The 25450-nt window shown below is 41.0% G+C and overlaps 1 protein-coding gene and 1 long non-coding RNA gene across 2 annotated transcripts in view; one reads left to right on the forward strand and one right to left on the reverse strand.

The window, feature by feature from the left end:
- LOC129380472 (uncharacterized) overlaps positions 1–25450 on the reverse strand; it is a 482520-nt gene that overhangs the window by 116428 nt on the left and 340642 nt on the right. The window lies entirely within an intron of this gene.
- On the forward strand, positions 12394–23769 carry LOC140213789 (uncharacterized). The gene is made up of 3 exons (XR_011890769.1): positions 12394–12540; positions 16423–16637; positions 19342–23769. It is a non-coding gene; the product is annotated as an uncharacterized lncRNA (long non-coding RNA).

A 25450-nucleotide genomic window follows, 5' to 3' on the forward strand; every position in this document is an offset into this window, starting at 1 on the left:
CGGTTTGACTAAAGCGCACTGTTGCCGAACTAACTGCCAAATATGACGATCTTGAAAACCAACCACGAAGAAATAACATAATCCTTCATGGCATACCAGAAGATACCAATGAGAATCGTGACACACTGCACTCCAAGGTTGCGGACGTTTTCAATAGGCTTTCCCTTGACTGTCCGCATATTGAACGCTTCGATCGTTAGGCAGATTGCGGCCTGGGCGTTCTCGCCCTATCATTTTAAGATTGCTTGATTTCAGCGATAAGCGAGGGATGCTGAAAAACGCTTGGAAGGTAAACATTTCCGGCATGAAACTTTCCGAAGATCTTTCGCCCAGAGTGTGCGCTGTTCGTAAAAAGCTATAGTCTTTTTTTTATTATTATTATTGGATGCTTCGGTTGAGCAGCGAAATAACGGCTCGGTCATTAAAATTAGGTTCGATCATTTATGTATAGACAGCGTTCGTTACAACTGGGACGGTGCCTCAAATAGCTTAGTAATAGCTCCAGGTTTTGATTTTAGCGCAAGATTTCCAAATGTATCATCATCACTTGGTTGACAATCTCATCTCTCTGCCACAGATCTTGCGCTTTTGACTGTTAATGCCAGAAGCATAACTGACAAATACGAATCTATTAACCCCAATGATGAACATGCACCACCTCTTTCTGCACTTGATGCAAAACGTGGCAAATGAATATGAAGTGTAGGAAAAGAGTCAGGATGTCATTTGCCAATACACAGAGCCCCCTCTCGTTTGATTATTCCCTGGATGGCATCCTACTTAAAGGAGTGTCTCAATATAAATACTTAGGTGTCATTCTAACAGAACATCTTTCTTTGTCTAACCGCATCGAATATGTAAGCGGGAAAGCCCTAAAAAATTAGATTATTTGTGCCGCACTTTAGCTAAGACCCCCCGCGATACTAAACTGCTGTCATATAAAACATTAATTCGCCCTGTTCTAGAATATGCATCTGTCGTTTGGTTCCCCTACAAACAATGAAATAAGCTTGCTCAATAACGTTCAACGAAAATCTATCCGTTTCATTTGACAAAATTACAGCCACAGTGTCTCACCAACACAGGCTCAACAATCTTTGAACATTGAGCCATTACTTTCAGGTTATCACACTGAAGCATTAAAACTTTTATATGCAATTATATGCAACGTGCACCTAAATCTAGGTAAACGGGTGTTTTCGCATTTCGCCCTCATCGAAATGCGGCCGCCGTGGCCGGGATTTGATCCCGCGACCTCGTGCTCAGCAGCCCAATACCATAGCCACTAAGCAACCACGGCGGGTAAAAACTTCGTAATTCACCGGTAGAATTAGCGTACCTAATGTGTGGAGGAGCGCGCATCAAAGGATGAAGATGCTGGACCGCCAAAAGGCACTCGACCTTTGCCGAGAGCGCATCTGTGTAGAATGTGCTGAAGTTATTGTACATAAACTTTACCGGTCTGTCTCGAATCTGGTTATGATCTTTCCCGAACGTTTCCTTTCGAGCATCTCTCGCGAACGCTTTGCCGGCAGGTAAGCCATGTCTCCTCTCAACTGAGATATCGATCAGTGTCGCATTCGTGCAGTCCTTCATTCGACCCTTGCCATCACGGTTTTTTTATATTTCATAATTTTTTTATTGGTAAAAATACAGAAAATTACTTGCGTAGTATACATAAGGAGGTCCCAAGGTCAAAGACAGTATCGGTATCTCCTACTCAAATTCTTACTCCTACTCCTACCCTCACTTCTCATATATGACGAATGACTGATTGCTCCTACTGTCAAAAGCTATTCTGTGTTGACTACATAAAAATCCCTGGAAACTGGTACATAATATAAAGTTATAGAATGTTAAGTGCAGATGCCTCTCAAGCTTCCTTGAGAGACCTCTGAACGCTGTTAATTGGGAAGCTCGCAACAACATCGCCATAGACTGTGCGCCAATTCCACGAGGTGCAGTGCTTAAGTTTTCGCTCTTGCTAACGCAGCAAGTAAGACGTTGGAATAGTTCATAATGCAGTCGATGAATTTAAGGCATATATTCCGACTTAAATTCATTTTTCCATTATAAGCTGAAAAAAAAAAAAAAACCCTGCTTGCTAAGTCGAAACTAAAACAAAGTACTGGAGGTGGAGGCACTGCAATGAATTCGCTCCTATCTATGGCAGACCTTTCCTACTCTATATTTTGCACTCGAGCGGCCGAAGTTATTCAGGTACAATGGAAGTGTCATGTAAGCACAACACTATAACTCACCACATCTACAGTAACGTCTTCCCTCGACCCCTGTGTTGCGCCTCTTCACGCTAAGGGCAATCCGATCAGCGCATTCCTTTATTTCAAAACACCCGTCCCTTCAAATGTCACGTTGGCGTTGGATCGCGGGGCTTCCGGTTAGTTATTGGCGTTTTTGTTATTTTTGTTTTTGTTTGGTTTCTCCTCCCTTCTCCTTCTCTCAACCTTACGTACGTGAGGTTGAGCGAAACCGTCTTCCCCTTTATCAAGCCAGAGAGGCAGAGACCAACAGTCGCTTCGACGTTAAAGAGGATAGACCTTTATGACCGTGCTACAGGGCGCTGCACAGCAACATGCACGTGCAACGCGCTATGCGCCAGAAACTCTGAAGCCCTGTGCCATCATCATTAAACAGTAGTCAAAAACTTCTGCACTGAAGATATATAAGGGCGAAGCTGCCATCGGGGCACGAATCGTGGCAACGCTGCATTTCAATCAACAGAGCAACATCGCGGCACCCGTATGTGGATGCTAAAAAGTAGAAGAGGACTACTTGGTGGGTTGTTACCGTCTCCAAAGTGTTTACTCAAGAACAAGTGTTAAATGTGCAACACGTCTGAGTACGGGAATTACCTCCGTGAGCTATTTACGTTTGTAGAAAGCTCTTGCGAGCAAAGCAGACGACGTGCAGAACCCGTCGTCTGCTTCATTTATTGCCGCTGTCGAAGCAAGCGCCGTCTAGAACTGCAGCGCGGTCTGTATATTTGCAGTAATAAGATGATTATTACACTTTCTATAGATCTATAAAGCACGAGGATAACATTAAATTTAATGCGAACGTCAAGAGATACAGCTGGAAACAACAAGTAACTGGACATCATCGCTTTTATTATAACGATTCTTTCCAAGCTCGGAGAGCCAATTATGCGACACATGCTTTAAATTTAGAACTTAGAGGTGCATTTATCCGCAAGTACAAGCTTATAGAAATAAACACATGGAGAACTGTTGGTATACCTTTGAGTTAAGTGGACGTGATCACTCGACTTTGAAGGGCTTAATTACAGCTAGTCATATGTCTGTCAACCTTCGTCCAATTAAATCCTTTATTATTGCTGAAATATGTTTATAATGACAGAAAAAATACATTCTAAGCAAAAACGGTCACTTTTTGTAACGTAATCACAGTTGCCTAACTTTTCCGACACATGCATGCAATTGAAACATGTTGCCAGATTTTTAAGTAATGCATTTAAAATTAAGGTGTTTTTTTATAGCTCGCAATAAATAATTTAATCTTCGGCGATTTAGGTTTATTTTACTGAAGAAATAGTGCAAAAATCAAGCTGCAAGGTTATGTCATTGTTGCCTAAACGCAGTACTTTTGTTTTCATTGTAGCCAGACTTTAATGAAACAATTTTTTTGCTATATCAAGCTACAGTAACAATTGAGCTTCATCTTAATTTACAGTGAGACAAGTTTTAGACGTCTATCAGCTTAACTAACTAGGGAAAAGTGGTGATTTGTATTATAATACTCATTGTGGCCTGACTTTTGTGACGCGGCTTCCAAAACGATTAGTAGCTCCACTAGTAGTGAAGTAGAGGGGTCTCATGGGGAGCCGTTGCTTTATGCGGCCACACGGTGGCTGTAATTCACTTAGAGAGTTAACAAGTAGCAAAACGTACGGTAAATGTCGCAGTTAGAGCAATTAACTAGCAGAAATCTTTCCACAACCCATTCTAGGGCGCAACACTTGGTTTCAATTAAGTTGGGAGCAACCTGCACGCTGTTATCTTCGCGTTCTCACCGCGATACCAACGTCAGCGCCCCTGGTGTATTCGACACCCGAACGTCGCGGCACAATTGTAGTGAGGGTAATGTACCCGTAGAGTGAATCTCGTGCCATTAGGAGCCGTTGCTGTCCGAGCATACCCCTTTTGTTTTCATGTCAACGATCATCGTGTATTCTTGGATTGGCTGCACTATTAACCAAATTGCAGACTATCTATGATTTTGCGTCACACAAACGCGGCAGTCTGCAATAAACATATATTTCATGGCACCAGTTGAGCGAATGTGCGCCTGTTCCGGCCGATTTCGGCACTCTAGCTGAAGTAACTAATAATAACGATAATAAAAATCTTATTGCAACTGTCCGAGCAAAGGCTCCTAAGGCAATGAGAAATACGGCAGGGGTGGTTTTGTAATCTCGATTCGACACCCGGTGGACAGCCTCCGAGACGCGCTCCTGCACTTCAAGTTGCACTTTATCATGCGATCCTTGATTTTCCCTTTCAACGTGATTCAACCCATATGGTATCATGATCAGACAGACACGATAAAATAGAAAACTTAGTGTATAGGGGCAGCCGTACTTGGCTTCGGAGCAAATATGATAAAAAATAGGCGCATTGTCGCGCGCATTTGGAGGAAGGTTCATGAAAGGAAAAATTAACATTCACCCGTATGAATCCCGAATCTACAAAGGAAACCCACATGGGCTTGTCAGAAACAAAGCTTCGTAGTTGAAGAAAAACTCGTCCTGGGTACCTGTCAGAAAACTTGCAGATCGAAAAAGCAAGGAAGGTTGCGCTAAAGTTTGCTTTCGCCGAGTTTCTAAAAACTAACAACGCGGGTTAAAATAAATAGAAATAGCACGATAACCCATTTTTTGAGGTTCTCAATGTACGAAAAATGTATGTTTCGCCTGCACGACGGCTAAAGAACTTATTTTGTCGACAATGACAATAGCTTCGTCAGTCATTTAGTTGAACAACGCGGCTTCAAAGTTCCATTAAGTGCATCCACTCTAGAATCAACCTGTGAAAAGTAGCCCACACTTGCGCCACCCAAGGGCAGCAAGAGAGTTTCACTTACGCGGTGTCTGGTCTAACACACTGACGTTACATAAGGCCAATAGCGCAATTGCCCGACCTAACAACAGGTGGCGCGACAATAAGCTAAGTACAAAATTCGGGCCACACACGTTTCGTTTTAAGCCATGCGGTCGGAGATGCATTGAGGCTTGTGGAGTGATCGACACAACCGTGGAGACGGACACGACTCGGTAAACGGGGAGTCTTCAAGCTTTTAAGTGAGTGTATGAATTTGGAGACATGAGGGCCGAAATGAATAAAGCACGTCCAAAGCTTCAAGTGCAGCATCATGCAGGTTCGTTGTGCAGTGAAAAGAAAAAAAAAAAAAAACGTTTGACAGCAAAGACGATACGTCTGTACGTCTAGACTCCGTCATCTTTTCACCAAATTAAGTTTGCTTTATTTTCATGGCAGGAGCTTATTTTCGCTGCTGTCACTAGCCCTTACAGCAACCTGGTCATGCGCATGCAGCATTGGTCGCGAAAGGTTCCCTGGCTAAAGCTTTCACAGCCCACACACAAAAAAAGCAATAAGTCCATGTGTTTTTAAATGGAACACCAATCCGGTTGTGTCTGACCTGTTCGAATTGAGAATCATGCAATGCGAGTCCCATAAGTGTTCGGAAAGTTACAATTATTCCTCATTGTATATTGCAATATACATTTGACGGCTCGCATACAGCATGCCCCACGTAACTTGTGCCAAAATTTAAATATGTGCGGGTGCCACGTGGCTGGACAGAACCAAGGTAATGTTGTAAACAAGTAAGCAGGTAAGCAAGCCGTGCTATTTTTTGTATTTTGCCTAATTGCGTAGTTATTATAAATGTATTTCTCAAATATTATAATCAGAGAAAAACTGTCGATAAAAAAATTGTAGGCCATCATGAAAAATTCCCTAGTCCTGTTGCTCAATACGGGCTCTATAAAAGCTTTTTCCAAGCGTTAAAGAAAACCCGTAAAACACGAAAACGTGCCGCGCGACTAGTCGCGGGGAACTTTTCTCGCGCTTTTGCTGGCTTCTATCCGGCTTGGGAAAAAGTTTTATGTAGCACATATAGAACAACATAAAGATTGATCGGTTGTGCTGACCTATAATTTTCTGAGCGACAATTTTGCTTTGATTATATTTGTTCTAGAACTCATTTTCTTATATATAATAAATTATTGTGTAATTAGGCGAAATACAGAAATATAGTCTGACTGCTCCGAGCGACGGCAAATAATATTACGTGGGTCCAGTCCATGCAGCTACGTGGCATTCGCATATTTCTAAATATTGGCAGAAGTTACGTGAGACACCCTGTGTATGTTGCTCAAGTGGCTATTCAAGGGTTTCGCCGGTTGGAATCCACAATTAGCAACTGGTCTTAAGGACTCCAAATGAAAGCTAGTTTTAATGGGACTTGATACAATTGGTTTTAACGGGACACTTTACCTATTCGTTTTGAAAAACACGCTACTTTCTGGGCCAGAATTTGCTAACACACACACACACACACACACACACACACACACACACACACACACACACACACACACACACACACACACACACACACACACACACACACACACACACACACACACACACACACACACACACACACACACACACACACACACACACACACATATAACGAGTGAGATTTCATTTAGGGAAATGAGGGTGGCTCGGTGAAGCAATTTTCTGTTGTGTGTTTGTGCACGAGTCAGCTTCTCAAATTAGGTGCATGCAGTTAGATGGCTTGCTTCATTCATACGTGTATTAACGGGCGCCGCCCGTGTTTGGGGCTGAATTAACAAATCTTTTTATTCACACAAGTCCAACTGCGTCAGCAGTTCCTTACGATTGGACGACTACAGAGGTCAGAGTTGGTGACCACTAGGATGCCAGTTAGCTTTGTGCAATGGAAATATAGCTCGAAACCAGCTGCATTTACTTAACCAAAGTCAGATCTAACTGGCGGACCAATAATTGGCCACCATTTTAGTAAAATGGTCACCAATTAGTTACAGTTGGAAGACCAATTTGCTGCAACTTGTGTTACCAATTCGTTACGATAGTATGGTCCAATGGGTGGCGAAAATGGAATTGGTTCAACGTCAATTGGTGGTCATTGGAAATTTTCCACTTGAACTCCACTGAATCTTTTTTGACTGGGAGGAATGCTCGCGGACAGTGTTGCCCGAAGAGGACCTGTAATCACACCACAAGAGCCACAGCAGCACCGCTGCATGGTAATATCCAAGACTGCAGCTAGCGACTTGGCCTGCATCGGGATTTTCAGCGTGAGAGACAGTACATGCAGTTTACTTTTTTTTTTTTTTGTAAAATACACCAGGCCTACTCCGCGGGCCTTAGCAGGAGTGGTGATAGTTATAAGTTATAGAAATTATACAATAAATAATAGTAAATATAAATAATAAATATAGTAATAATAACAACATAATATTATTTAATATATATTATTGTATTTGATAATAATAAATATAAATATTAAATATAATAAATTACACAAAGTAACAGTACTAGGTATAAACCAATTACAGTAGCAACGTTACAGAAGAAGAAAACGATACATAAAACACACCAAAGTAGGAGGAAAAACAAAAATTAATACTACAAGGCCATAAACAAGATGTTCGATCGCTTCTGTGCTCAGTAGCGACTCCAACGAGAGAACGTTCCAGTCATTTACCACGCGTGGAAAGAAGGAAAACTTGAAGGCGTTTGTTTTGGCTCGAACGTGAGGACGCCGCATGACGATGCCCTGATTGTCGCCCTCGATAAGAAGGGTCAGATGTCGTTCTCAGGATTTAAAGACAGTTTCTTATGCTTGAGCTGAACAATAGAAACCTCAGTCGTTGAATTTTCGTCGCAGCTCCAAAGTATGGATGACGTGTTTCCTCATTAAGCAGGTCGATGAGTCGGCCTGTCGATATTTAGAATAAATAAAGCGGACGGATTTCCGTTGGATTCTTTCCACGTCATGAATGTTTAATGCAGTTGCCTCGCACGAGAAGTTTAGCCGAGAGCGCACTTCCAGCCTAGCACCGGCTGTTGTTGTGCGGCTTGTGTGGCGTTGTTGCGTTTAGTGGGCCATCCTTTACTATCACGCCACAAGGCTTTTCGAATATTCTTCTCTAAGCCTATAACATAGTTACCACACGTTATTTTTGCTTTCATGTCTCGTTCTTGCTCGTTCTATAGCGGAAGAAGAAGCACGCTTGTTCATAATGAAAACAGTGCAAGAAACGGGACAATCAAGAGAGACAGACGCAGCACTCACTTGTAACTGACGATTTATTTTGCCCAACAGCAAACTCTCCTGAAGCATGCTCGAATAGATGCGGTGCGCATACCCGATGCGCGAGTATACATTTTTCACAAATTCTCATAAGAACTTCTTACGTGATTTTTGTCACGTCTCCAACTATAGCACTGCAGACAGTAATTGAGTTTCAAAATGTCGGCAACCGAAGAAGATTAATAAACAAGCGCTGTAATAGTGAAAGGATGTTTGAGAAGGTCTTTGTATACGTTGCTGAGAACTGTCTAAAAGGTGCCGCTAAAAAAAAAGGAAGGAAAGGCCGCAAGTTTAAGCCTCGCCGGTAACCACCTGGGTTTGAGCTGGCGGTAAAGCTGATCTCAAAATTAAGGTGGCGCTCAGAGGCAGCGCCTATACTCACGACTACGCGACAAGCAGACACGCGGAATTCAAATTCGTTCGCTTCGACTGTCCAACCCCCCTCAGCACCCCCTACACACCCACCCCACCCCACCCCACACACCCACTTATCCACTGCGCACAATACAGCGCACTGTTAAGAAGCTTTATCGAATCGTTTCAATTAAACGCTGTGCAAGGAGACACACATGACACGTTCAGTCGCACATTATTTCCAATGTATGTAATGATACACCTTCTGCTTAAGTGCAGACAGAAGTTCCATAGCGACTGCGATGTGGATGCAGCGATGACTTGCAAGCTAATGCGATGTTTTGGCGAGCGGTGAAGAAAACATTGACAGCAGAGATGCATGTACAGAAAGTATGAAACAGGGCGATGCATGTCAAACTTCTCGCTGAGTTTACACGGCGAGGTATACTTTGTCCACATTAAATGCCTTTTGTCCTGTAAATGTTCTTCGTGCTTTCCCTCTCTGCCACAACTGTGTGGAAGAGCCCTCGCTACGTCTCGCGCGACGCCGACGTCGAAAATAGAGGAAGTAGCAAAGAAAATGCTAGGTCCACATGCTACGCATGAGCCCCTAGGTCGGGACAATATGCGGATACTCGCCCGTGCTCGCTCACCAATATTTTCTGCAGGCTCTCTACTCATTCACACTCGCGTGTGCTCGCACCAGTGACTCACGTGCCGACAGTAACTCACGCTCACATACTCACATACTTACGTAATTAAGCTTCCAGTCAGGATTTGGTAAGGCCGGCCGTATGCACTCCAACCCATTTTTATTTTTCTGTAAGTTTCCTTCTCAAGATCAGGGTCCCCTGTGAGTAATTGACCTAGATAAACTTACCACTCCGATCATAAATGTACTGATGGTCATGAATTCTTCTTCCCCTGTCAGACTATTAAACATTATCTTTGTCTAATGCATATTAGACTTCAATATATTAGAACATGGCATTCACTCCCGTTCTTTATTAACAATGGCGTGCTACCTTTATCCCTATCTTATAACTATAGCTTAGTCTATTATTTTTCGAAGACTTTCATCGCTATCTCTACCTCGATATAATTCCACCGTACATATTGCTTAACGCTAACTGCACCCATTTTTCTGTTAATGGCAACCTTCTTTTGCATAAGCACACTAACTATGCAAAACAAACTATTCTTTTTTCTGCTATATCCATATGGAACTCCCTGCCTACCTACTTAAAACAATGAAACTCCCTTTACATCTTTAAATCTCGATTAAAGACTACCTATTTGAATACAATATTGACTGTACTAATTAACTTGATCTAGTGTTTGATTGTCTGCGCCTACTTATTTAAATTTATCCAAAGCATTGCTCTTTTTATTTTGTGTCGGTCGTTATTTGTATTTCTTGCACTTCTTTTATTTTTGTAACTTGTTTAATTATATGATTATGCATGACATCAGTGTACTTGGTTTGTCGTTCATCTGCTTATTAACTTTTCACCTATGCATTGTTAGTTTCGCTTTATTTCTTGATTTACAATTCATCGTCCCGCCTGCAGTTTTTACTTTGAGACCCCTTCCTGTATACAACTGTTTTTGTACTAATTTACTTATCAATAAAATTGAATTGAATTGGAAAATTGAATCCCGCTCTTACACTTTCTCGGTTAAGGCCCTCAATCATTATAGTAATTCATCCCCAGTGTTGCTGAACATGACAATGTCATCTGGTAACCGAAGGTTGTTGAGATATTCGCCGTTGATCCTCATTCCTAAGCCTTCCCAGTCTAATAGCTTCAATACTTCTAAGCATGCAGCAAATAGCATTGGCGAGACTGTGCCTCCTTGCCTGACCTCTTTCTTCATAGGTAATTTTCTACGTATCCTGCGGAGAACCAAGGTAGCTGTGGAATCTTTGTAGATACTTCCCATGATATTGACGCCTGCCTCCTGTACTCCTTGATTGCGCAATACTTCCATCACTGCATGCTTGTATCTCTGCTGAATCAAATGCTTTTTCATAATCTATGAAGGCCATCAGAGAGGTTGATTGCACTATACAAGGTGTCCCACGTAAATTGAGCCAATAATTTAAAAATGAAAGGCGCGTCGGAAGCGAATTGAACCGAACGCATACTATTCGCACTGACTCAGGCAGTCTTTTTGTCATCGCCATAAATCACTAATTAATTAGGTTAATTACCCAACTTCTTAATTATTGGAGGAGGACCCCAAGTATGAAACGCACATTTGTAGGGCACCATAAGAAACCACCGATTGAGTTGTTTCGTAAACGATACGCCTCACGTAGTCCTGTTTTCCGGGTTGCAATGAAAGCCCGCGAAACATGAAAAAAGCCACCTGACGTAGCGTTTTTGCAGTGGTATCGTGCAGCTCTCAAGCGTGCGTTGAGTGTTGAGTGGTATTTTTTCACATTTCGCGGGCTTTCTTTGGAACGCGGAAGAAAGAACCACGTGAGATATATCGTGTTGTAAACAATTTATTGAGAGGTTTCTCAAGGTGCTCTACAACGTTGCGTGCCACACTTAGGGTTTGGAGCCAACACTTAAAAAGTTCATTAATTAAACATAACTAATCCATTAGTTAAGGGGAAAATAAAACAGCGGACTGAGTAACTCTAGGCCAGTGCCAACATTAGGCATTCGGTTCGACTCGCGTCCGGAGCGCCTTTCATTTAAAAAACTTTGGCTCAAGTTATGTGGGACAACCTGCATATGACAGGATAGAGGCATGCATGGTTGCCGCAAGGTTTTATTTGAAAAGTTGATGCACTTCTGGAAAAATTAGATCCCGCGCATTAGATCCCGCGCACTCGGGTTAGTAGCGCAACGCCTCAGCCACTACGCCATCACGGCGGGTGCGGCGGAGAAAGAAGAGAACCTAGTTTTTAAATAGTGCGTTTCGCTTAGATGCAACCACTTAGCGTACAATAGAACGAAACGAAAAGTTTCACCGATATCTAGGACATGGTGCTCATATTTAAATGAAGGCCAAAGTCTTTTCTGTGACATAGACGGGGTGCTAATGTGCTGGGAACCTGCTTGGTCACCAAGCACAATCTGCGCTGCTATACTTTCCCCGCGACAAATCGTATAGCGCAGAAGCACACGCACAAATGTTTAAGGAATGGGACGACAGACCGTCTGCGGTTTGCCATGATGTCGAACTAACAAGCACAAACAGCGATTTCTGTACTTTTCTAGCCAATAGTTCAGTTTGCGCGGTTGCTGCGCGCATTATATATATATATATATATATAATCTAAAGGATGAAAACTGTGCGCGCACACATGGCGCGGCGTTTGCGACGTTTGAATTTTGCGCCATTTCCCGCGCACTCCATTAGCTTCGGCCGGTGCACTGCGTTACTGCGATAAAGAAAGTAATTCATCAAAGAAGCCAAGTAGAAAACTTTCATGCACTAGCAAGTCGCAGCAATTGTTAAAAAATAACATTACATTAGAAAATTTGTTAATAAATGTTACAATTCATGTTGATATAGGCGTGTATTTGTATGTGTGCACTTGTATGAATGCGCGTTTGCTCTGTTCACGCATTCTATGTTTGTGCACGCGGTTGGGTTGGGCGCTTCCTCCGTTTTCTGCATTCCTTGTTTGCTTCGCTGTTACTTCTTTGTAATATTCCTGCGAGTTGCACGCTTTTTATGGGCTTGTTGCTTCGAAGATCACCATGATCGCCTCCGACTGAGCGACATCAAAGTTGAGTGAGTGTTTCGTATTCCCCTTGTTCGTCCATTGCGACGCGGTGAACGAAAGTGCGGAAATGCGTACAGCGCCTGTGCGTGCCTTCCGCGCGCCTGTTTTCTAGTTTTCATTCCTAGTACTATCCCTCCGTTGCGAGAATTGGTTGTACAGCACTAGATTTGTGGTGCTGAACATGGAGTTTTGTCCTGGTTTAACATCACTGTCCGTTTGTGGTGACGTAAGGCAGCCAGCTAAAACAGGTAATCTACGCCACGATTTCTGGTACGGTGTTCGAGCACCGATTGAGTTCTTATTAATGAGCGCAAAACAATGCGGCATCCGAACTGTACTGTAATCAAATATATTTCGTTTGCGCCACGCCGTCTACTAGCAGGCGTGTGAGCAGACGTGTAGCAACCAGGAGATCGGCGAAAATGTATTCGCTGTTCGCTTCAGGATCGAGTGCCCCCGCGTTGCTGCAAGGTCGCTGACACGCCGTGCGGTCGACGTTCGCGCGATCAGAAAACATATAGGAGGCTAACGCGCGATAATAATAAAGAATTTCAAGGGTGTACATGCGATTCTATGGTGAGATAAAGTATGGGTGATGCCACCGAATGCTGTGAAATCATCGAGTTATGCGCCTTGCCAACCGCGTGTGTTTTGTTTCCCACCAGTTCGCGCGCATTCAACTTTCTTTTTTCATGTTCTCCGTTTGACTCCATCGAGTGCGTAGGCGCCTTTGCGTTCACGGAAAAGGCAGATTCCATGGCACTCCAGGTCCTACTTTACTGGGATAGTACATTCAAAATGATGTAATAGCGTGAAATTTGAGCTTTTCGCAATTCTGTAACTGATTGATTTAATAAAGATTTAAAATCAGTAAAGGAACGAGATGCCTGGGCGTATCTGCCGTGTCTTTCCTCTGTATTTCCAGGCAGCATGTATCCGTTATCGACTACGTAAATGTCAATAATTAGCAAAGTTTATTGTGACCATAGAAGTAGCTAATTATGTCAAAAAGCTTTTATTGCTTTCAAATCGACCACTATAAAGAGAACAGATGAGAACAGATTGAAAGGGGAGCGCATCCTTGTGAACTAAATGACGCTTTGCCACAATCTTGGAACAATGCTTTGTCAGTGGAGCAGTTCTGTGAAATACTTTCTTTGAGAGTAAACAAAACTTCCGTAGCATCAGGTAGACGGGGAGTAAAAAAATGCAACACTGGTTTTATATGAAGGAGCTGCCTTTAAAGTGGGGGCACAACATTTAAGCAGATGAGCAGAAACAATTTTAAAAACAAGGAGAGGAATTAGAAATAAATTATTTGACCAGCTCACACTGCCATTGACAAGAGCAGCTACAACTTGAGTGTTTTCAATCGGTCATTTATATCCGTCCATTTATGTCAGCTTAATGGTCCATGTAGCTCTTTTGATTGTTGCTTTTGGTGCATTGTGGCTTCACGTTTTAACTCGGACATCTTTTTTCAGATTCCAAATGAGCTGGGAGGCACTCCAGCCGAAACGCGAATTCTTTTCATTCAGTAGCGTCACCATGATTAAATGCAGTGATACAGAGAAAATGTATTGCAGGGAGCAGAAAAAAAAAATTGCTCATGCAACTGCAAGGATTTCTTCCAGTGATCGATTGGTGCACAGTGCCTTCAGTAGCAAGATAAGGTGCCTTTAAGCACTCAGCTGAGAGACTTGGCAACTGCACTGGGAGCACGGAGTATATGCCTGATATAAAAGGGGAGTTCAGAAGCTTGGTGCGCACTCTAGTGGTCTACATGAGTGCACATCTTTCTTGTTTTACGAGAATATAACTATTATGACTTATGTCACACAGCATTGCACTGCTAGGAGCATCAAACCAAAACAGCAGCACCCATTGAGAAAGTTGGTTGAAGAATGAGCAGTCATCCGAGCCTTCTGCATTTCAAGGGCCAAATTCCAAAAAGATTGAAGTTGAACTGGACATTGTGCAGTGCCAGTCACCATATACTGTAGCCAGCGCGGCATGCATCTCCTTGGCATTGTGTCTCTTTAAGATGCAGAAATCGCCTCACTACTCATAAAACAAATGAAAATTTGGAGGTTGAGGAAAGGTGGCAGGGCTCCCCTCTAAATCAGCCATTGCATGCCCTCTGGTATACTGACAATCCTACCCTAATGAGAACCAGTAATACATGTTATCCTATTATGCAGCCAAGTGCAAGCCTTGTTTTGAGTTAAAGGAACACAATGACACCTGAAATCAGTTTAAAATAAAATAGCATTGTTTTAAATATTTACTTCTGTTAATTCCTTGGTAGTTGGTTGATTATTAGAGCAAGTGAAACTCAGTTACATTTACTGAGTATCGCCCCAAAATTTTCGTGCTGACACCTCATTGTCACATCGTTGATTTCAATTGTGTTTACAAACTTGGGTCCCTTTGGTTTAGTAAAAGTTCCTGATGCTTTTTAATTTGGGTTTTTTGCTTTTTTGGAAAACAATGAAGACCGCCTTTACTTAAAAAAAAAAAATAGCTACACCTGAGCAGACACCGTCAAAATCCATGGCGTCACAGCAAGCTGGTGAGGCAACTTCAAGGCAGCAGTGCCACCAATCTTTCCTCTTGCGCCCTTTACAGTTTACTCAGCCTCTTGTCACGGTGCAAGTGAATCTCTTGAATTGTAGGAAGGTCATTTACAGATAGATCTGAAGTTATTTTTCGCTTTAGTGCTTTCATGCCATGGTTAGTTAGTGGTGTTGGCACAGCGCTACTAAGCACGAGGTCACAGGATCAAACAATCGCATTTTGACGGAGGTGAAATGCAAAACTACCCATGTACCGTGCAACCCTAGGTGGTAAAAATTAATCCGGAGTTCCCCTCTATGGTGCGCCTCAAAATCAGATTGTCGTTTTGGCTTGTAAAACCCCAGAATTTAATTAATTTAATTTTTCTTTAGTGTTACTTTAAGCTGTAGCATTCATTATCTCTTCAAAAACTCACGCTCAAAGTATTCGCCATAAAGATTTCATAAACAGTAGGTATAAGTGTCTGCTTATATTTTAATTAGTGGTGATATGTGATGACCATTCTTAGGATGGTGGCACTAACGAGACAGACAGAATTGTGATACAGTTTGTAAGGGCATGATGATGCACGTCGAAGAAATGACTTGTCTCCCTTGAGGTCCTTGACGTCGACATAATCGCTCCGTGATCTTGTGCAGCCTGTGCTTTGCGAGTCGATTAATTTAATTGATGAGGTGGTGGTTGGCACACGCTGTCTTTGTGGCTTATGTACATATACAGCAGAGTAGTATCTCGAATATTACTGCTGGAGCACAACAAGCGAACCTGATGTCTAGTGGTAATCTTAGTAACGATTGACAGTCATGTCCCTCTTCGAGCTCCTAATGCTGCTTTCCAACACAAGCAGCAGCAGTCGCCCAGCGTGAACGAGATTCATTGAAGAGTGGCACATGCCCTGGGTCACATACCCAGTGACCCAAGCCGGTCCGACGGTAGATTATGAACCCGCTTCCCTCAACATAGCAGCCCGATCTCTACCCATTAGACCATGGACTACCCATTGACACAAATAGGCGGGAAAATAGAGACAAACACCTGAAAATATGAAGTATGCTAAGGATGCTAATCACATTAAATAATACTAGATGTTTTGGATACTTTGGTTAACTTATTATTTTTCTTGTTTGTGCTGGACAAATCCCCGTTTTTCTGAAACATGTGGCATCCGGACAGCATAAAAAGCTAGTAAGAAGTCAAGTAAGTTTAGCATTCTAGATCTGCAACAGGCACTATTGTCATTTATTTGCACTAAGGCTGTTGTGTAAAAGTGCTTAAAAGGCTCAAAACTGCTTTGCTAACATTTAAACATGCAGGTTCACATAGGTTGGAGGAGTGTGCATTGAGAAGGTTATCCTGGCACAGCTTACCATGGCCTGCCATGGTGGACAAGGAAAGTTTGCAAGGGCCTTGCTTCACCGGTGTTTACGGAATGTTTACGGAGGAGGAGCTCATGGGCCATTTACTCTTTGGAATCAACACCAAGGGGCAAAAGAGGCTCTTGACCCCACCAGGGTCAACGCTGTTATAGGCAAGTACCATACAGCCTTTCCCTTTTCATTTTTACGTTCACATTTTGTATCTTAAATTATCAGCTTGCCATTGGCATAACACATGAGTTTCAAGTAGCCCATGTGTGCAATTGTGTGCTACAATAAATAGCCTACCATTTGGAATGACTGTTCATATGATCTTAAGTACCTAATGCCTCCTTACTCAAATGCTCCTAAAATTTAAAAGCTGCCTTCACTGCCAGAAGTTTTTGGTGAAATGATGATGAAATGAGCTGCATTTGTGCATTAGCAGTGCTACTTCGCTGTCATTGCAATGAATAGTTGTCTATGAAACACGCTTCAAATCTAGTGGCACGGACGACATGTTTAAGCAGCTTGAAAGTGTTACTCTAATACATGAATTGCAGAGAAGCTACGATCAAGTGTGGTTACTGTTCAGCTCGAGGAACAGCACGTTCACCAAATTTCAGCAATGAAAACTGCTCTCCCGGTTCTGTAATGCGAAACAGTGGTTTCACCAATTTTAACAGACCACATTGAATTAAAGTTGCTCCTATCTTGAAGGAGGTCCATGTGATGCCAGACAGCAGTCTTCAGCAGAGGGAACATGAGTTGTGTGGCATTTTTCTTTGGTTGTTTCAATCAAAGAAACAACAGGGACAGAGTTGCCAAAATCAGTCAACAGTACTACGTTTAGTGGACGCTTATTCATTCTAAGCACCTAACCTATTTATTAGCATGCACTTTATCACTTTGTATTATAAGATATGAAAAAGAAATACTTAAGTGGCTTTTCCCCATATGCTTAAATAAATTGAGCAGCACTGAATAGGCCCTTGGCGACTACTGTTAAAGCTTCTTACAGGACATGTCCACTACTCCCATTCTGAAATTGTTGGAAGTGTCTCCTGCTTCTTTACTTCACTTGCCTGTTTACAGGGTTATTATAAACCATTGCTAAGTAGCTTATGGGATTAAATTTATCAAAAAGCTGAATGGGCTTTCTCGTCGCTCTTGTTTAGCCCGTTGAGGATCACATTTTGGCGAAAATACATCTCTCCAATTTAGGAGGTATATCTTTTTTAGTGGTGTGCAAATACTCGAAACTTTTGAATAACGAACTGAATAGTGTCCTATTCGATTCGGTCTTTGAAGTCACTATTTCTAAATGCAAATATTATTCAAATATTTCAAAACACCGATGAAACAAAATTTGAGCGAAAGTATGGTAAATTTTCACCTCCAAGAACATAGTATAGACGTAAAACTTGAGAGCTTGTACAAACAACAGAGCAGGCTACGTTACTTAAGTAGCTGTACTTTAGAGGCTGTGCAGTAATCATTCATGCTTACTGAAGAGTGCTGTGCATGTGGAGAAGCTTTTTGCTGCTCCATCTGTGCTTTTAATAAACATTTTTTCATAGCATAGTATGCATTGATAGAAACTTGCTAACTTTAAGAATACTAGCATGGGAACATCATTTTACATTAATTGTGATATCAGCTGTTTATTATTCAAAAGCTATCCAATATTCAATTTGCTTCTGGCATTATTCGGTTTGGTCTCAAAAGTCACTATTTGCACATCCCTAATATATTTTTATCGCAGATTTAAGTTCTTCAGAGCGACTTTTCAAGAAAGAAGCGGGTAAATAACTTTTTAAAGTGACAATAAAGCGACAAAACCTTTTTAGTATTTGCAGTTTTTACATGTTATTTTTCTGTGCATGATAAGCAGCATAATTTTTTTATGTAATGAAATTTACAAAAATTTGTTTTATAGTAAACTAGGTGAAGTGGCAACACTCCCAAACTACTGCGATGACAGCCACCAAGTAGCTAAGTGAAAAATCAGTTTTGGAGAAACCCAAGGGGCGACAGCAGAATAAGAATATTTTCTAGAAGTCCCAGAAGGTTGCAGCACCTCCAGTGTGACGCTAGGCAACACTTTGCTCTGAAAGGCACATTTTTTCAAAATGTTCCATCGCAGCCACAGATGTACGACAGTGAACGTCAAAGAGTTAAAGAAGTCAGTCCACTGGCATTTGGCTCTTAGAAGACTGAGCATTTCTTCGTATCTGTTACATTCTGCATGTGTCATCGTAACCAGCTAGGTGCACAACTACAGAGAATCCTCATAACAGTCGTTGAGGCAGAAAACACACTTTGCTGTAAGCAGTATTTTCTTTAAAGTAGAGTCCTAAGCCACTGTAAGGCGAGAAGTGCACACCAATTCCATGTGAACTCGTAAAACCGAACTTTAAATGAAGCCACACTCAATTCTAGTGACATGACAGTATTGTATTTAGAGCATGGAAAAGCACAGTGAAGTTCTGCACATTTCAATTATGAAAGTTACAATAAATAATCTTTGCTGTCAGTAGTCCAGGTTTCTTCATGAACGACGTGAAGTTTTTCCCACGATTTTGTTTCTAAGCAAGCAAAGTTCACATCTTCGACATTCAGGATATCCATAAAGTTATTTTGCTACAGTGTGTTGTTTCTCTTTGCCCTTTTCTGCACTTGACAGTTAGTGGAGTCCTGCGCCACTTTGAATAAATTTAAATGGTCATGCTGTGAAGCTGTACTCGCAGAAAGTTGGAATAAAGCAAGACAAATACATCAATCAATTTCACTATAACGAGGGCATATTGTATGCCGCACTCTTGCATGTGGAAGTTGCTTGTTATAACTTGTTCTGGCTTTTTGTTGTTTTTGCAGGCTTCACGTGTCGCAAATTTCCTGGTACCAACATGCCCTATGTAAAGAACACTCTGGCCTCACTTCCTGCATGGGACCAAAAGCCTTTGAAGAGCTCAAGTTGGACAGCTCAAACCAAAACACAAGTGTGCTTTTGTAACTCTCGACATTTTTATGTTCGTTTATGTTTATGTTAGTCTCCTGAAGAGCTCGATTCGGATTTCTTAAATGAGCGTACAAATGTTGTGCCTTTGTATGCCTTGGCATTTTTCTGTTAATTTTATTTATTTAATTATGCTAGTCTCCAAAAAAGTCCACGTTGGATGGCTCAATCCAGCATATAAGTGTTGTGCTTTCTTTTTCCCTACATTTTTATGTTAGTTTTTGATATAGCTCCAGGAAGGATAGCGTTACCTTATTATTATATTTTTTAACTATTTTCAATCATTTCATGCCAAACCACCCAGTTTTGTCAACAACCATTCCATTATGGCAAACCATTTCAAGTTTGCTTGATATGCAAAAGTAGGTACAATGAGAATTTTTTTAGAAAATTTGCTTACATACACCTGAGTTACAAAACTGTTACACCTGAGTCATTCCACATCAAACCAACCAGCGTGTTTTTGACCATCACAGATATAGTTGTTAAGAATCTCGATGTTTCTTGAAGCTCCGAACATTTTCTTAAAAATTTTCTATAATTTGGCAAAAATTGATAGTTCTTGCCCAGCTAAGCTAGAAGGCAATGATCAACATTTCTTTTCAAAGGGAAATTGTATGATCCAGATATTCAGATGGAGTTCATGTCAAGAGAATGAAGTGGTGAAGTATGGATTTTTTTCTTCGAACGCAGGGAAATACAGAAGGCACAAAATAAATAAATAATCGCAGCCTGGTTGACTTGGGATAGCTGCAATATATTTGAAGCCTTGGAGGTTCAGTTGATCGCCTAAGAAAAACTAAAGTTCAAATGCTTTGCAAGAAGCTTCGTGTTGAAGGTAAAAAATGTAGCTTTTGTGGCCGGTGCAAAAGTATGTGTGACCCATCATTACATAGCCCTACATGTCTGCTATGCATGTGACAAGTTAAGAAAAGGTATTCTTTAAATGCAATAAATTATTTTTTGTACTGTTTATATGGATCACGCATACAGCATAAATATATGAAGCCTTGTCATCTAGCAAGGAGAGATAGTATAATTAGTCACAAAAACTAGTCAACAAACTGTGGCTTCCTTTTTTATGTCAATATGAAAGCAGGTGACGTCAAGCGCTGCAGTCTCGACTCATATTTTTAACGATAAAAGTGGTCGCCAACGGCATCTGACCACATCAGACTGAACACTGCAAATATGACTTTTATAGACGAGCATGTTCCGTCTCTCAAACAGTGTTAACACGCAACACCAGAAGAATTTGTTCACACTCATGTAGGTTTTCAGTTTTAATTATGAAGGTGTTTTCTACTTGCATCGTCATTGTGTTCCAGGGGGCAGGGCACAGTGTCCTGCTCCCTATATGTTGCATTGCGTGTTGATATATCGCATTGCATTACAGTGCGACATGTCGTTTAATGTTTTGCATCAACAATATCAGCACTATTTCTGGATTTACTGGTTACATAATAGTCATAATAGGTCACGGCAACAAAACTGTGAATGGCGAAACAAACTTTATTGGGTGAACCTGTGCCCAGAAAAATAGGCTACCCTCAAAGCTCAACGAAAGTGGTGAACACAGTCCGCAATCGTCGAAAATCAGATCTGCCGGTCTAGCGCGTCAGCTTTTATACGTATGCCATCGAAGGTTCCAGAGTAATCGCTGGTGCCCGCGTGTCTTCCAGAAAGTTCTACACAATTTGCTTCGCACATGCATGCAATCAGATTATACCAAGTTCGGCGACACAGGCAGCAGATAGAACCATTGATAACATTCCAGAAACTGCCAATACATGCAGGCGCGTCCTGCGCTGAGTGATAACATTCGTTAGACGATGAAACGCAGTCATTCAATAAAGTACACATGCCAATAGCAAATATTTCTTTTTGTAAACTGCATGAAGCTTTTAACAGTGCAGGACTCCCTTGCGAATCTAACACATATTGCTATTTTATGTGCAATGGCTGCATGGTTTACCCGGCCCGTACCAAGCACAAGCCTTGTTGCGTTAGAGCGTGTCTCTCTTGGCAATTAAACGCAGACCGCAACACTGCTTCTCTGTCATCTGTGTTGCAGACTAAGCCAGCATTGTTGTCTGCATTCTTGGCCGGCAAGCTTGTGCGCACATCGGAGAAAAGCCAGTGTTGACAAAAATTCAAAAAAGAATTTTTCACATTTAAAGATAATGCCTTCTTTTTTAACTTTAGACATGCAGAGCTATCTAATAAGGTATATTATATGTTTTTTGGCAAACCACCAAAGCTGTTTTTTTTTACCTCAAACATGAAGCTTCTGGCAAAAGATTAGAATTTTACAGTTTCTTTACAGGCGACCGGCTGAACCTGCAGAGCTTCAAATATTTTTCTGCTATAGTATGTCACCTGGGCTACCATTCTGTATTTAATTTCTTTCTCGTGAATTTTTCTTCGTTACGAAAAAAAAAATTAACACATTGCAATTTTACTCACTTTTGCCGGCGCCAAAAGCACTCGAAGTATTCAAATATTTGAAAAATTGGCTATTTTGGCACTTGCATCACTTGACCGTATTTCCATGCACACCATTTGAAGGCCTCGATCCACACAATGTGCATTTGAAAAAATGTTGATTGATGTCCTCTAGCTCAGCTGCGCAGAAAAAATAGTCACCATAATACTACAAAATTTTTGGCAAAAATAAATAAAAGTGGGGAAGGAGTTTTGAACTCCAGTAAAAATGTAGCAATGTTTTCAGCTATATCTGTGGTGTCGAAAAAACGCTGGTCGATTCGGCATGGAATGACACACCTGCAAGTGCATCTGCCATTGTCTGAGTGGTTCAGTTCAGTAAAAACTGCATTTTACATAACTGCAAAAATGGTTTATTTTGCCATCAAAATAGAGGAGTAGGAATTAATAGCTATAAGTTGGCTTAAATTTAATGTGCAACAAAAGCTCTCCAGTAATGGCAATGATGCGCCTTTCATGTTTGCATGAAACCAGATCCATTTTTTAATTCTTTCCCTATTTCTTGCGAGGAATTTTGTAGTCTTCCAGCATGTCACTAATAGCTGTCTTTTTTTTTTCATATAAAGATCTGAAGTAGTCAATATGAATAAGTCGCTTGAGAGAGAGAATAAACGTTTTCATTAGGTAAATGTTGCTTGATATGGAATGACCTGCACAGGAATGTTATCATGGCAGATAACACTACTGGATCATGTAACAAGCAATGCAGCACAACAAACTGCTCCCATGGCATCACTTATTGTGATTGCCACGTTTCAAAAGTAGATAATGCTTACTGAAATTGGCACGCACCATTCAACCAACAAATAAGGATTGTACAGAGTGATCCTTTCTGAGTTTTAGTTATTTTTAAAATTGCTTGTGCCAGGTAGCATAATTCTTGTTCTTGAGCTGGATTATTCAGAGTTGGACATTAATAGCACAAGAAATGGAAACACATTCAACTGATTCTCACAAATATACTAATTCACTTATAACATTACGGCAGATATTGCAGTTTACAAATTGTAGGCAGTGAGTTTGAAAGACGTATTCACTTGAAATTAATTTCCAGGATTGCAGCAGTTTTGAGATTTTTCCATAAATATAAGACAAAATACATGGCGATTCCAGTGTTGTGCTTCATGCATAACAGTGTGTATTGTTAAAAAAAAGTAAGTGGAACAACAGTGGATTTTTACGGCCAGTTTTGTGGCATGTGTCTCGTCACTGGTGTCATTTTGGAAATTCATTCTAAGTGCATACACTTTGTAAAATTACTGGCTACAATTCGTAAAAAATTAGTCGGGAAGTTAAGTGAGTTTTTGTTAGCTGAATATACGTCTTGATTTCTCATGCAAGTAATGTCTGGCATTCTGTATCTAGTATTATGTTGGCTGCAACAGTCAGTCTTTAATAAGTTCTATAAAACTTGGAAGATAATCACCCTGCATATCACTGTCTCAGTGTCTGCTGTAGGCTCAAGCGAATCATGCCATGGATATAGTACCACTGGCTACCTAATACAGAAAGCAAGCACCTTTTTGAGTGTTCTTATTTACTGTATGTCAGTTTGCTCGTTCATTTACTTATTTAGGTATTTATTTATTTCTTTTGGGAAATGTGTTTTACTTGAGGGCCACACAGACTACATCTGTCAATATACAATTTTGTGACAGTGTCAAGCTGCAGGAAGTTTGTACTTTGCAATAGTTTTCAAGAAGTGTCTGATGTTCTCAAGCTACAAATGGTTGTACATTTACACAGATGTTTAGTTACAAATAAACACTTCACCTAGAAAATGGTTTTTGTCTGCATCACTTCTGCACTCCAGATTTCGTGAAGGACCATTAACATTGCCAATTGAAAAACTGGCATAACGGTACTGCTAGCAGCCTTACAATATGGTTTATTACCAGCAATCTAGGACCATGCTTTTGAGCCCAGAGTGACTGAGCCCTGCAATACAGAAGCGCCGGTATTTAAATTTGCCCTTATCCTCTCACAGCAAAGGTATTGACGTGACATCAAAGATAACTTATGCAACACAACATAGCTCAGTAGTATTTTAGTGCAGTTTTAAACACTGCTAAATACACATTGGGAGCATAAAGGGCTTTCAACATAATTTGAGTGTTGATGTGCAACACCTCCAACAATATTTTAATGGGCTTTCAATGCTGAGACTCAACACATCTGCATCAATGCTTCAGTGGGCTTTCAATATTGACAAACAACACATTTCAACAATACTTCACAGCTTTCAATGTTCAGACTTCACACATCTTCAACAATCTTCAATGTACTTTTAATATTGAAATGCATTGTAGTTTTATCAATGCACCAGTGATCGTCCAAATTGAAAGGCCCCGATGACGTTTTGAGAAAATGTCACGGGCCAATTATCAACTCTTGTCAACAACTGCCTCAGTAATGTTTCAACAATTCCCCAATGTGCTTTCAATGCCATTTGTTGAATTTGAGCTATGACATTGGAATAACTTTTCAAAAATTTTTTTGTAAGGGCCTGATACATATGGCCCGGGCCTTCTGGTGAGATTGGTTGTGTACTACAAAAATTTTTTCTCACCTCAAACAAAATTTACTCAAATTAGGATGCTGAGATCACAAGCTAAAAAGGTGGCACGTATAAAGAGTGATCGCTAGTGTTTTTATCTTGAGGGCCTTAATGCTTAATTGAAGTCTGAACATCATAAAAAGGTGACTTTTTGCCAAATTTGAAAGTAATTTGCTAGAAAAGTACTTGATTTCATAATCTAAAATTATGCATAGCATAAACTAAACAACAGGAAAAAAATAGTGAAATAATAGTGTGGCTTAAACGTTAATGTTTCTGGCAAAAGAAAGTCTGAAAGTGCAGAATTATTTTGTACTGAGTCAACTGAACACAGGAAATTCATAAATGTGTTTACCTATTACGCCAGTAGAATATTCTAAAATGAGATTTGTCATTGTACCTACTTTCACATTTCGTTAAAAAAAAATACACCTCCAACAACTCTTGCTTTTTCAACATTCAAAAAGCACTTACATCCATCAAATGTCAATCAAACAATGACCAGCTTGCCTAACGTTTTCTTAGAGAATCGGCGATCATCGCTTTTGGTGCCTGGAACGTTTTGCATGGAATAACTCCTCTGCGTTTAGCTGAACGCAAGACCTATTAACTGTAAAACATTTCGCTGCCATTTAATTAGCCGTCTTGCCTGCTCTTCCTATCTCTGAAGGTGCAAGCAAGATGGCATCGCTTCTGAGAAGATGTTTATGCGAAGCTTGAAATATACACAGCCCTCAGCTACACTCCTGCGTATATGCGCCTTGGTGGCTTATTAGGAGCGTTGCGTGAGGATTTGGAACTATTGAGTAGGGAATTGAACACTGTCCTATTCATATACTCTTACGAATGGCCAGGGGGTGTAGCAACCTAGCTTCTCCTAGTCCACTGCGACGAATCGCTTCGTG

This window comes from Dermacentor andersoni, chromosome 1 (genome assembly GCF_023375885.2).
Source record: "Dermacentor andersoni chromosome 1, qqDerAnde1_hic_scaffold, whole genome shotgun sequence".
NCBI classification, from domain to species: domain Eukaryota; kingdom Metazoa; phylum Arthropoda; class Arachnida; order Ixodida; family Ixodidae; genus Dermacentor; species Dermacentor andersoni.